Source organism: Mustela erminea, chromosome 12, assembly GCF_009829155.1.
Source record: "Mustela erminea isolate mMusErm1 chromosome 12, mMusErm1.Pri, whole genome shotgun sequence".
Classification (NCBI taxonomy): Eukaryota; Metazoa; Chordata; class Mammalia; order Carnivora; family Mustelidae; genus Mustela; species Mustela erminea.
The window spans coordinates 40,352,394-40,366,455 of record NC_045625.1 but is presented as its reverse complement, the minus strand read 5'-3'; positions in this window follow the sequence as shown (position 1 = coordinate 40,366,455).

The following is a 14,062-nucleotide window of genomic DNA, read 5'->3' as shown; positions in this document are numbered from 1 at the left end:
ATGGGAAAAAAAACCATCTGTTCAACAAATGATGTTGGGAAAACCAGACAGCTACATGCAAAACAATGAAACTGAACCACTTTCTTACACCATACATAGAAACTGGAAATGGATTAAAGACCTAAATATAAGAACTGAAACAATAAAACTCCTAGAAGAAAAGATAAGGAGTAAAATCTTTGACTTCAGCCATAGAAACATTTTTCTAGATATGTAACCTCAGGCAAGGGAAACAAAGCAAAATTAAACTACTGTAATTACACCAAAATAAAAAGGTTTTGGACAGTGAAGGAAACCATCAACACACAAAAGGATAATCTACTGAATGGGAGAAGGTATCTGCAAAAGAAATATCTGATAGGGGGTTAATATTCAAAATACATAAAGAATTCTACATCTCAACAACAAAAAAATGAAATAATTCAATTAAACAATGGGCAGAAGACATGAACAGATACTTCCCCAAAGAAGACATCCAGATGGTCAAAAATTTAAACAGTACCTTTTATAACAGTTTCATAAAATACTTGGTGATAAACTCAAAGAGAAATGTGCAAGAGTTCTACTCTGAAAACCTTAAAACATTAGAGAGATAAGGTTTTTAAAATACCAAAATATGAGTAGATATATACTACTGTTACAGATTTGAAGTGCCAATATTACAATCTTTATTGCCCTCTTTACAGACCTGTGTTTAGAAGGGAAAACCAGGGGTGCCTGGGTGGTTCAGTGGGGTAAAGCCTCTGCCTTGGGCTCAGGTCATGATCCCAGAGTCCTGGGATCAAGTCCCAGTTCTGGCTCTCTGCCCCTGGTTGGCTCAGTCAGAAGACTGTGTGACTCTTGATCTCAGGGTCGTGAGTTTGAGCCCCACATCAGGTGTAGAAATTGGTAAAAAAATAAAATAAAAATGAGAAATATATATATATAGAAAATCAAGTGACCCACATAACTAAAGCAATATTTTAAAAAGAACATAATGAAAGGATTTACATCATCTGATTTTGAGACTATAAAGCAACTAAAATTAAGGCAGCCTGGTATTGGAAAGATAAACACCTAGATCAGTAGAATAGAATAGAAATTTCAGAAAGAGATCCAAACATATGGTCGATAAACTTTCAACAAGGTCACTGAGGTCACTTAATGAAAAAAGAATTCTCTTTCCAGAAACAGAGAAGAAACAATTGGATATTTAACTGAAAGATGATAAATCTCCACCCTCTGCATCAACTGTGCACACATTTTATTTAGATAAATCACCAACCTATGAATCCCTACGAAAGCTAAAGTAACAAGAACTTCAGAAGACAACATGTGAGACTGTCTTCATGATCCTGGTATAACCAAGGACTTCTTAAACACACAGAAAGTACTTAGAAAAAAAAAGTGGCAAACTGAAATTCATCAAAATTTTAAATTTCTGCTATTCAAAGAAATAATTAATAAGGCAAACGGAGAAATTATATATACATATATAACAATGTAAATTAAATATGTATGTTATATGTGTGTCATATATGTAATTATATGTAACATATCTACACACATATGTTCAATGTATATATATATATGACAAGGGATTCATATTTAGAATATATAAAGAGCTCCTATAACTCAACAATTAAAATTTTTTTTTTTTCATGGCATTTCTTTACTGGGAGTTTTAATGTACAATTTTTTTTAATTTTTTATTTTTTATAAACATATATTTTTATCCCCAGGGGTACAGGTCTGTGAATCACCAGGTTTACACACTTCACAGCACTCTCCAAAGCACATACCCTCCCCAATGTCCATAATCCCACCCCCTTCTCCCAAACCCCCTCCCCCCAGCAACCCTCAGTTTGTTTTGTGAGATTAAGAGTCACTTATGGTTTGTCTCCCTCCCAATCCCATCTTGTTTCATTTATTCTTCTCCTACCCACTTAAGCCCCCATGTTGCATCACCACGTCCTCATATCAGGGAGATCATATGATAGTTGTCTTTCTCTGCTTGACTTATTTCGCTAAGCATGATACACTCTAGTTCCATCCATGTTGTCGCAAATGGCAAGATTTCATTTCTTTTGATGGCTGCATAGTATTCCACTGTGTATATATACCACATCTTCTTGATCCATTCATCTGTTGATGGACATCTAGGTTCTTTCCATAGTTTGGCTATTGTGGACATTGCTGCTATAAACATTTGGGTGCACGTGCCCCTTTGGATCACTACGTTTGTATCTTTAGGGTAAATGCCCAATAGTGCAATTGCTGGGTCATAGGGCAGTTCTATTTTCAACATTTTGAGGAACCTCCATGCTGTTTTCCAGAGTGGCTGCACCAGCTTGCATTCCCACCAACAGTGTAGGAGGGTTCCCCTTTCTCCGCATCCTCGCCAGCATCTGTCATTTCCTGACTTGTTGATTTCAGACAACAAAAGGAAATTAAAGGCATCCAAATCGGCAAAGAAGAAGTCAAATTATCACTCTTCGCAGATGATATGATACTATATGTGGAAAACCCAAAAGACTCCACTCCAAAACTGCTAGAACATATACAGGAATTCAGTAAAGTGTCAGGATATAAAATCAATGCACAGAAATCAGTTGCATTTCTCTACACCAACAGCAAGACAGAAGAAAGAGAAATTAAAGAGTCAATCCCATTTACAATTGCACCCAAAACCATAAGATACCTAGGAATAAACCTAACCAAAGAGGCACAGAATCTATACTCAGAAAACTATAAAGTACTCATGAAAGAAATTGAGGAAGACACAAAGAAATGGAAAAATGTTCCATGCTCCTGGATTGGAAGAATAAATATTGTGAAAATGTCTATGCTACCTAAAGCAATCTACACATTTAATGCAATTCCGATCAAAGTACCATCCATCTTTTTCAAAGAAATGGAACAAATAATTCTAAAATTTATATGGAACCAGAAAAGACCTTGAATAGCCAAAGGGATATTGAAAAAGAAAGCCAACGTTGGTGGCATCACAATTCCGGACTTCAAGCTCTATTACAAAGCTGTCACCATCAAGACAGCATGGTACTGGCACAAAAACAGACACATAGATCAATGGAACAGAATAGAGAGCCCAGAAATAGACCCTCAACTCTACAGTCAACTAATCTTCGACAAAGCAGGAAAGAATGTCCAATGGAAAAAAGACAGCCTCTTCAATAAATGGTGCTGGGAAAATTGGACAGCCACATGCAGAAAAATGAAATTGGACCATTTCCTTACACCACACACAAAAATAGACTCAAAATGGATGAAGGACCTCAATGTGAGAAAGGAATCCATCAGAATCCTTGAGGAGAACACAGGCAGCAACCTCTTTGACCTCAGCCGCAGCAACATCTTCCTAGGAACAACGCCAAAGGCAAGGGAAGCAAGGGCAAAAATGAACTATTGGGATTTCATCAAGATCAAAAGCTTTTGCACAGCAAAGGAAACAGTTAACAAAATCAAAAGACAACTGACAGAATGGAGAAGATATTTGCAAACGACATATCAGATAAAGGACTAATGTCCAGAATCTATAAAGAACTTAGCAAATTCAACACCCAAAGAACAAATAATCCAATCAAGAAATGGGCAGAGGACATGAACAGACATTTCTGCAAAGAAGACATCCAGATGGCCAACAGACACATGAAAAAGTGCTCCATATCACTCGGCATCAGGGAAATACAAATCAAAACCACAATGAGATATCACCTCACACCAGTCAGAATGGCTAAACAATTAAAAAATTTTTAAGTTTAAAGTGTGCAAGTAACTTTAACAGAAACTTAATAATAGATGCTTTACAGATTACCAGCAAGCACATAATTAATCTTTCATATATTATGCCACTTCATACCAGAAGGATGTCCTCAAACAAACAAATAAAAAGTAATTGTGACAATGTGATTCCTGGTAGGGAAGGAAAAGCTAAACCCACTCTGTGGTTAGCAATTTAGGTTAGCCTAAATGCCACTTCATACCAGAGGATGACCTCAAACAAACAAATAAATAAAAAGTAATTGTGACAGTGTGATTCCTGGTAGGGAAGGAAAAGGTAAAACCACTCTGTGGTTAGCAATTTAGGTTAGCAAACAGGTTAGCAATTTCTTAAAAACTTAAGCATAAATCTGGGGTAAGATAATTCCCCTTTTAGGTATTTACCCAAGAGAAATGCAAACATATGCTTACTAAAAAGAGAGAGAGAGAGAGAGAGAGAGAAAGAAAGAAAGAAAGAAAGAAAGAAAGAAATGTAAATGTTTATATCAGCTTTACTTTTAATAGCTCCCAACAGGAACCAAGCCAAATGTTCATCACTGGATAGTTGTTAAACAAACTGATTTATTCAAACAATGAAATACTTCTGAGCTGTAAAAAGAAATGAACAGGCAATACCATGGATGAATCTCAAGTGAAATAACCCTTGCACAAATGGGTACATATTTTATTATTCCATTAAGATGAAATTCTACACATGTAAAACTATACCACAGTGATAGAAATCTGATCAGGATTAACTTAATGTGCATGTAAATTTTCTGGAAAGGGATAGAAAGAACTTTCTGGGGTAACGATCTGTATCTTGTTTGGTAATGCAATCACAAGGGCATATAACAAAGTAGCCGAATCTGCATCCATACTAACAAGGGCGCTTGAATAATCTTAAACTCTTTGCTTACTATAATGTAAAAATGGGATACCATTAAAGGCTTAGGAGCTACCAACAGCTTTTGCATGTTTTTAGCTGCTTAAACATCTAGAGCGTGACAAAGTAGCAACTGCATCGATATTCCCACTAGAATTTTTCAAAACCTGGTAGCCGTATTGGAACTGGATATAACTACGACAGTGAGTCACTTTGCTGCTCTTCTTTTTGTGACATGGCAAGGATGTCTCTTAAAGCTGTAGGTTTGCAATGAAATAATGCATATGACAGGCAAATATACAGTAAAAGTGTTTCAGAAATCATATGGCAGTATGCAAGACGAAACCGGGAATCACTGCAATGGGTCTGAGAGCTGAACAGAGATATGAGAAGTCAGGCCACGTTCACATGTTCACATTCTCTCCCTCTTCCTAAAAAATAATTTAATTGATTTTTAAAATTTTGAAAATTAAAAAAAAACAAAATTATGTGCAAAAGAGAAAGATTATTACCTAATATAAAGTGAGGAATTTCATAAAAATAAGAGGGGTCAGTTCACCAAAAATGCATACTGTGGGTGTATATACAATTAATAAAAGAACTTCAAAATCATGAAGAAAAAATTAAGATAAATATAAGCAAAACCACAAACATTCATACTCATTGTTGGAGATTTTAACTTCCCACTCTTATCAAAGATATCAAAGATAAAACAAGTAGACCAAAAAAATCATTAGGAATAAAGAAGGTTTGAACAGTTATACTAATGAACCTGACATATTAGATATGTTAGTAAAAAATACTAATGCCTGGGGTGTCTGGGTGGCTCAGTTGTTAAGTGTCTGCCTTTGGCTCGGGTCGTGATCCCGGGGTCCTGGAATCGAGCCCCACATCGGGCTCCCTTCTTGGCAGGAAGCCTGCTTCTCCCTCACCCACTCCCCCTGCTTGTGTTCCCTCTCTTGCTGTGTCTCTCTGTCAAATAAATAAATAAAAATCTTAAAAAAAAAAAAAAAACTATTAATTCCTGTTATTATAAAACACTACAATCTACAACTAAAAAATAAACATCAGTTTCAACTGCACAAAGAATGTTTATCAAGATGAACAATATTTGGGGGCATTAAGTTAAGTCCTAAATTTTAAGAAACTGTAGTGCTTAGGTGGCTCAGTAGGTTAAGCATCTGACCTTGGCTCAAGTCACAATCTCTGGGTGCTGGGATGGAGTCCCTTGGGAAGTGGGCTCAGCACTCGGTACTCTGCATGTCCCCCTCTCTCTACCCCTCCTCCCCGCTCATGCTCTCTCTCTCTGAAATAAATAGATCTTTAAAAAATAAAAAATAAAAAAGTATACATGATAAATGTTAGTTGCTCAACAGGACTCTGTGCTTAGTATAACTTCTCATAATTTAGTAATATTTATTTTAAATTTTATTTTTGATACCTATTTCACTTTATTGACTAGTTTATAACCTCATTTTGAATTTTTCATGGTATAATGCCGTTTGTTTTTAATTTTTTATTAACTGTGTTCTATAATCATCTTATGTATTTGTTCATTCTAGAATCAAATTTCTGATTAGTTTTAGTTGGATCAGAGATTATCTACAAGTATCCATAAAATTTCTATAAAAATTCTATAATTCTTTTCTATAAATGTATATTTTAATTTTTTTTTAAGATTTTATTCATTTATTTGATAGAGAGATCACAAGTAGGCAGAGAGGCAGGCAGAGAGAGAGGAGGAAGCAGGCTCCCTGCCGAGCAGAGAGCCCAATGCGGGGCTTCACCCCAGGACCCTGGGATCATGACCTGAGCCGAAGGCAGAGGCTTAACCCACTGAGCCACCCAGGTGCCCCTAAATGTATATTTTAATACCAGGAGAAACATTATCACTAGTGGCTGAAAACGAAATAAAATATTATTTTCTGAACATCATGCTAGATTCTATATTGGAATTTAATTATCAGTTGTTTGCTGTTTATTCAGTATTTCTTAGTCTTCACTTTTAATAATCGTGTGTGTGTGCATGTGTGTGACTTTGGCTACCTTCTTTGTTCATTTTTTAAACATATGTTCAAAAATTTATGTCATGAATATAAGAATGTATTTCACATTTTGAACATCTTATGTTCAAAATGTAAGTGAATGACCTCTTGGATGGTTTCCATTTATTTTTAGATCTCAGATTTTATTTCCCTAGGTCCTATTTTTGAACTCAACTATTTGTTTTATTCTCCGACCTTCTTGGTTTCTGTTGCTGACATTTCTCCTGATCTGCAGCAGTGTCTGTCTCTGTAGCAGGGGAATGACCCACAATACTAAAGGCCATTCAAATGCAGATACATTTAATTTTGAGACTATAGCATCAGAGATCAGGAGAAGTGATTTCCAGAGGCCTGAACTGTGCAGCTAAGAACAGCTATCTTGAGCTACAGTTTAAGTACTGTCATGTTCCAAGTGACAAGGACACCCAGATGTACCTTAATATAGACGTTGTTCATGGAGGTGTGTGTGTTTGTGTATAAAGTATAGGGGCCATTTGAAGAGTAGGACTGTGGGAGGGGCACACATTCCTCAGGACTATGTGTGATACTGGTTTTTGGACAGAAATCTCTGGTGATATCTGCATTTTATTCCCTTTAAAATATTTTTGGACTCCTATTTCTACTAAAGATATTGCTAAATATCTGAGTTGGAAAATTCAGTATTTATAAAACGATTATAATAATTAGACACCAGAGACAACAGTTTTGAATCTAACTGATAACCATTTTCATGAAGATGTTGGGGCTTCAGGAATACTTTTGGTAAATTCTTAGAGCAAACGAATTGATTCCATATATCACAAAGACCCAGTGTTTTACATGAAGTTAGTGTGATTATTAGAGGAGACCCTGAGGTCAAACAAATGTAGCAATTATAGATTTATTTCCATCTTAATAACCCCACAATCTATTATGGGTTTGAACTGTTAAACTGACTGCAAAAGAAAAAAACCAATCTTTTGTGAGTTTAAAAAAAAAATAGCTAGTATTATTTTCATCATTATAATATATTAAGCCACTTCATATTCTTTCAAATTGCACGATGGAAGTAAAATGATGCAGCAACATAACTACAACAATATAACCAAGAGAAGGTAGAATGAGAGCAATACCTTGCATAAAGCAATCCTTTTTTCTTACTGGGATGGTCAAAATTCATAATTTTTAAAAATTATTCAAGAGTAATTCTGTGTTTATATAAGCAGTTCATCCTGAATCATTTAGATTCCAGGAACCAGCAAAACAGATTTGACATTTTTAAATAATATATCGTAGCAGAGATGAAGGGCCTTTCAAACACGCCCCACTGTACGGAAGAGCTTCCTGCTAAAGAATGAGTCCAAAGACACCTCACAAATGAATCAATGTGAGTTCTCTGTGTTCTGGTTGGAAATGTCATTCAAAATTGATGACAAGATTTCTGACCAAGATCTATTTGGGGCTAGCTTTTTTCATAACACTCTCTGACCTCACACGTAATGGCTCCTTGACCTATGTTACAGACATCTGAAATTAGAGATGAAATGTTAATGATGGTGCTATACACAGAGGCTATCTCTTCATTCAGTGGCAGTGAATGTAGAGCTAACTCTGGGAGAAATATGGATTTGAAAAACAACCCTGAAAATACAACCTCAGTGGGTACAATCCATTATTAAGCTATGGCATAACTTGTCTGGTCCCCTGCTTCCTACATTTCTAATGGTAATCAGAAACATACTAATTATAGTCAAAAGAACACTGATGACAGATCAGCTCATCATGTTTGAAAAAGTGAAAACCTGGCCTTCACATTTTTTCTCCGACTTACTACTCATAACAGAAAGTAGAATTCATGTTCACAAGCTTGTTTTAATTGGATAAACTCTTTTTTAAAATGCTTCAGCCTTTTACTATTTTGGTAAGAAAAATATGTCTTTAAAAGTCTTAGAAAAAGTATTATTATTATTTTTTTGCATTCTTGCATTATTATCCTTACAGTCAGTTTGGCACACAGATACTCACATGCAATCAAGGACCACCCTTGAAAGTATATAATCTCATGGAAGGCAGACGAACATTACTAAATAACTTACTGAACTACCCAAATACTGTGTTTCATTTGGACTCAGATGCACCCAAAATAAGTCAATACACAATCAATAAAAATTTACTCCTCTGTTTTCAGACTTACTTTCTTTTAGCACTTCTATAATAATCTCTTCACATAAAATAGGGTTCTGAAGAGGTCTACTGTAACCAAATTATCTCCTCCTGATTTAGACCTTAGCTCAATTTCTTTCAAGATCTTCAGTGTCCTGACATTTGAGGGTTACCAAGAGCTTTACTCTCTTTCTCTTTTTCTGCTCTTATATCCATTGCTGTTTATGCTCCCAGGCCAAATTCATTCTTGCATTGCTTAACTTCCTTTATACTTCTGAGTCCTAAATCCATAACTTGCAATGTCCTACAAGGTTTTCCAAAATACTGTTTCTCTAAAAAGTTGTCTTACAAGATTATACCACTAACCAGTTTCTGAATCCATAAACATGTATTTATTTATTTCCTTTCACAGAATTTCTACCTCTAATAAACTGATAATTAGGGAAAACATTCACTTTGTATTATTTTCAATATTATAATTATTACAGAATTATTTTCTAATATCAGAATCATTAGAATCCCAATTCATAAGGAGAGGCTAAAATCTACTTCACCGTAGTTATTTAAAGTGATGTTTGGGGGCGCCTCGGTGGCTCAGATGGTTGAGAGTCTGCTTTCAGCTTAGGTCATGATCTCCAGGTCCTGTGATCAAGCCCCATTTCAGGCTCCCAGCTAAGCAGGGAGTCTGCTTCTCCCTCTCCCTCTGCCTCTCCCCCTGCTTGAGCTTTCTTTCTCTCTCTCTCTTTCTCAAATGAATGAATAGAATCTTTAAAAAAAAAAAAAGTGATGTGAGTTGGGGGAAATTGGAGGAGGAGACGAACCATGAGAGACTGTGGAATCTGAGAAACAAACTGAGGGTTTAGGAGGGGTTGGGGGAGGGTTGGGGGAGTCTGATGATGGGTATTATGGAGGGCACGTATTGCATGGAGCACTGGATGTGGTGCATAAACAATGGATTCTGGAACACTGAGAAGAAATATAATGGAAAAAAAGTGATGTTTGTTTGAAGACTAGTCCATTTTTTTAATAGAAAAGACAAAAATATATATGACAATACAGTAATTTGTAACATATGGATTGAATTAAATTTAATAAAGTTTTTGCAAATAACAATGGGAAGGGATCTTCTCTAAATTACCTTGTCATCATATTTATAAAACCCATTGATAGTTGACACTCCACTTGTTGAGAATTCTTTGTTTTCGAAGGGCACTGGGCGCAATTATTTTACTTGCTTGGTTACTCTGTAACTTATATGTCTACTGCAGTTTTAAACATGGGAAGCAATTTAGACATTATGTCTAAATGGTAAAGTTATTCCTTGTTTACTCCCTTTGTTCACAGGCTGCTCTCTGGGGCCACTGATAGAACTAGTTCTGCCTCCATCCCATTGTCCACTGTGGATATATTCAGATGTATTCTCCTAAAAGACACAAAAATCCTTTGCAACAGAGAAGAGTTGGCTTACTCTTGTTTTCCATGGCAGGCTGGACATTTCCTTAACAGGCTTAGTGAGAATCCTCCTTGTGATTGTTTAATAGTAAGTAAATTAGTACACATAATAATATTTATGAAGGGTTTTAAAAAATTAGAAAGACAGATAGACATTGGCAATGTGTTCACTATTGCTCATTTGTTATCTTCTGCTTTGTCTTGACCAAACTTTAGTCAGACTTTTCTGCTTACTGCAGTTCCCTGAACTCTGTCTGCTCCCAAGCTCTGATCTAGAGCTGAAAAACAGAATGTGCTTCCTTATCTACTTCTTTTTGAAAAGTGACTACCCAAAGTAAGACACGTTTTTCCTTCGGCCCTGCTGGCCATTTTCCCTTACCTATTCAACTTCTCCTTAAAAGTTTCTGCTAAAACACTGTCTACCTCTCTCCACTTATAAAAGAAAAGCCTCTCCTATTTGATTTTGAGACACTTGCATATTTTTATGAAGCATTCTACCCATTGCAATAGTCTTACTTTTAAATAAAGTCTTTCCTTATCTAAGTTTAGATTTTTTATTCAACAACATGAATTTATTTTTTAAAAAGAAAAGAAAAAGTACCAAATTTATTTAAAATCTAAACAATTTTATAAAACCAGATTTGAGACTTCTGCTACAAGTAATGGGAGCTTAAATAATTTAGACCTATTCTCCTGGTGAAAACATTTACAAAAGCTTGAAAAGTAACTTTAAATCACCTAAATATCTCAAATATCCAATAGGATAGAGAGGAGAATTTCAAGTTAGGGGGAGAGAGAGAGAGATCCCAGTTTCATATTCAGGAAGACTTAATGATGTCAAGTGATGTTTTCCCAAATTCCAAAGGATCTCAAATGCTATGTGTGTGCACGTTTGTGTGCGTGTGTGTGACAGAGTGAGGCAGAATCTTGATATGCTGATTCTAAAATTTATGTTAAAATATAAGAGATCGAGAATGCTCAAGACAATCTTCAAAATGTAGAAAGTATAATAATGTTCTCTGCTACCAATACTTAGTATAAAGTCATAGTAATTAAGACTTTGTGTGTTGGTCCAAGTGTTGATTAAATGATCAATGACATGGAAAATAGTGCCCTGAAATAATCCCACACACATACTCACTGGATCTATCACCAAAGTTGGTGTTGCATGAATGTGAGAAAACAAGATCTTTTCAATAAATGAATGAATTGTTAATTTGGTTTTTTTTCCGTATTAAGAATACCATGACCATATCTCTAACCATATGCAATTATTCCTATATGAATTACTGCCCTAATATAAAAGATAAAATAAAAAAAATTCTGGAAAAAATATAAGTGGTTATCTTCATGAGTGAGGGTAGAAACGTATATATACCTTTAAACAGATCACAAAATGTACAAAGGGTAAAAGTTAATAAATTTGACTATATTGAAATTGGAACTTATGTTCATCCAAAGATAGTGATAAATTCAGCCTTCAGAATTGGTAAAAATGTTTGAAACACATAAATTTACATAGTCATCTCCAGAATATATAAATCATATAATATATGCAAATATGTAAGGTCTACAAATCAATAAAAATAAAGAAATTCTACACAAAATATGGACCACAGACTTGAACTGTGTTTTCACTAAATATGAAAGAGGATATCTACAAAGTCATCAAATGTATGAAAAGGTGTACAACCTAGTTAGTAAATAGAAAAATACCAATTAACACCACAATTAATACCTCTCTGAATGAACCAGAGTGGAAATTTAAAATAGAGAAAAGAACAAAACAATGGTATCTGAAGGGATAGAGACTCATAAAAAGCTTGTGGGAGGGTTATTTAGTTAACTAGTTTCAATGAACTTGATATCATTTATAAAATTTGAGGGAAAGTGTTGGGGAATGATTTTTTTAGTTGTTGTTCCAAATTCCTGGCACAGAGTTGCTAAAATCCTGAGAATTTCCCAAAGGATAGGAATGTTTTTATAATTCACGGACCCCTTGGATCACACCTGATTCTGTGCTACCCAGATAATGTAGATGGGGTTGGTCACTGGGCTGACCAGCAATAGGATCCAATCTTCCCTCCAGGAAGAAGAGGGCTGGCAACTGAGTTCATAACATGGCCAAAGATGCAATGAGCCAAGCCTATGTAATGAAATCCCAAGTAAAAATAGGAAACGCTGAGGATCAGTGGAACTTCCTGATCAGAGAACACACCAGTGTGCTGACAGGGTGATGCGTTCTCATCCATGGGGGGAGGGTACAAAAGCTCTACATCTGCAAACTTCCCAGGTCTCGTTCTCTGTTCTTTTTCATTTGACCAATCGTGATTTGTGTTCATTGCTATAAACTGTAGTTGTAAGTACAGAGATTTTCTGAGTTCTGTGAGTTGTTTTAGTGAAACTTCCATACCTGAGTGGGGTTGTGGAAACCTGGTCTGGACTTGCAGGTAGTGGGCTGGAAATGTTAGAAGATTTGGGGACTCTGAACTTGTGGATGGCATCTGAAATGGTGGCATTTTTATGGGGAACCATGTTTTTAAAATCAAAATCTAGGGTTTGCACTAACTCCAGTCAGTTAGAATCAAAATTATATTGCAATACAGTAGTTGTATACCATGATCCTGCAATGCTACTCCTAGGTGTATCCGCTAGAGAAATGTGTCCATGTGTGCACCAGAAGATATGCACAAATGTGTTAACAGTATTATTCATGAAGTCATAATCTGCATTAGATATAAACCCAACTCCCTATCAGCAATATGAGGAAAATACTTTATATTGATAAAAGGAATATCAAACAATGAAAAATAATGAACAACTATACACAAAAACATGGCTGAGTCTTAAAAATATAACTTGAAATGGGAGAAACTTATCACAAAAGTATATATGTAGTGTTGTAATTCTCTTTGTGTATAATACTAATACAGGCAAATTTAAACCATATTATTTATGAAAACATGTACAGGTCATTTAAAATATATAGAAAAAAACAACAAGTGGTTCCTATAAATTTTAGAATAGTGATTATCTTTAATGAGGAGAAGGTTATTGCTGGGATGGAGCACCTGGAAAACTTAAGATGCTGACAAGGTTCCATTATTGTCCCTAGGTGATGGTTACATGAATGTTAGTCTTACGAAATGATTTTGCTAAACATTTGTTTTATGCACATTTCTATACACAGGTTATATTTAACTATACAAAAAAATTCAGATTCCATTGCAAAGAAAACCTGTGACAAAGTTTTACTGACTTCCTATACTTGCTCTGATCAATATGGATAATAAATGCATCATGTTTATCTTATAAATGCTTGCTTCTAAAATGGTCGAAGCTAGTTAATAGCTAAGGGAGATTTTGCTTCATGATATTATTTTCATGATTTATTATACAAGAACATCAGTAATTCATTAGCAAGTTGAATGAAACTTCAGCTCAGCACTTAAAAAATGTAAATAAAACTTCACAGTCCAAATAAATGAGATTTTAGAAATGTCAATTTCTCTGTTTGTCATAAGATTAGATGCTACTGTCACTTAAGCCAGAGTCTGGGAAATTAATTTACATTATGGAAATCAAACTTGAAATTGTTACATAAGTGCACAATATAAAACAGCATTTAAAATCAATGTTTTGCCAAATAAAATAAGTTTTTAAATAATTCAAGTATTATTTTTGATTCAGATAAATATTACCCATTCTGCAATATCTATTAACATTTTTAAATGAAACTCTTAAAACATTCTAGTCAATGATAAGTTGAAGCTTCATT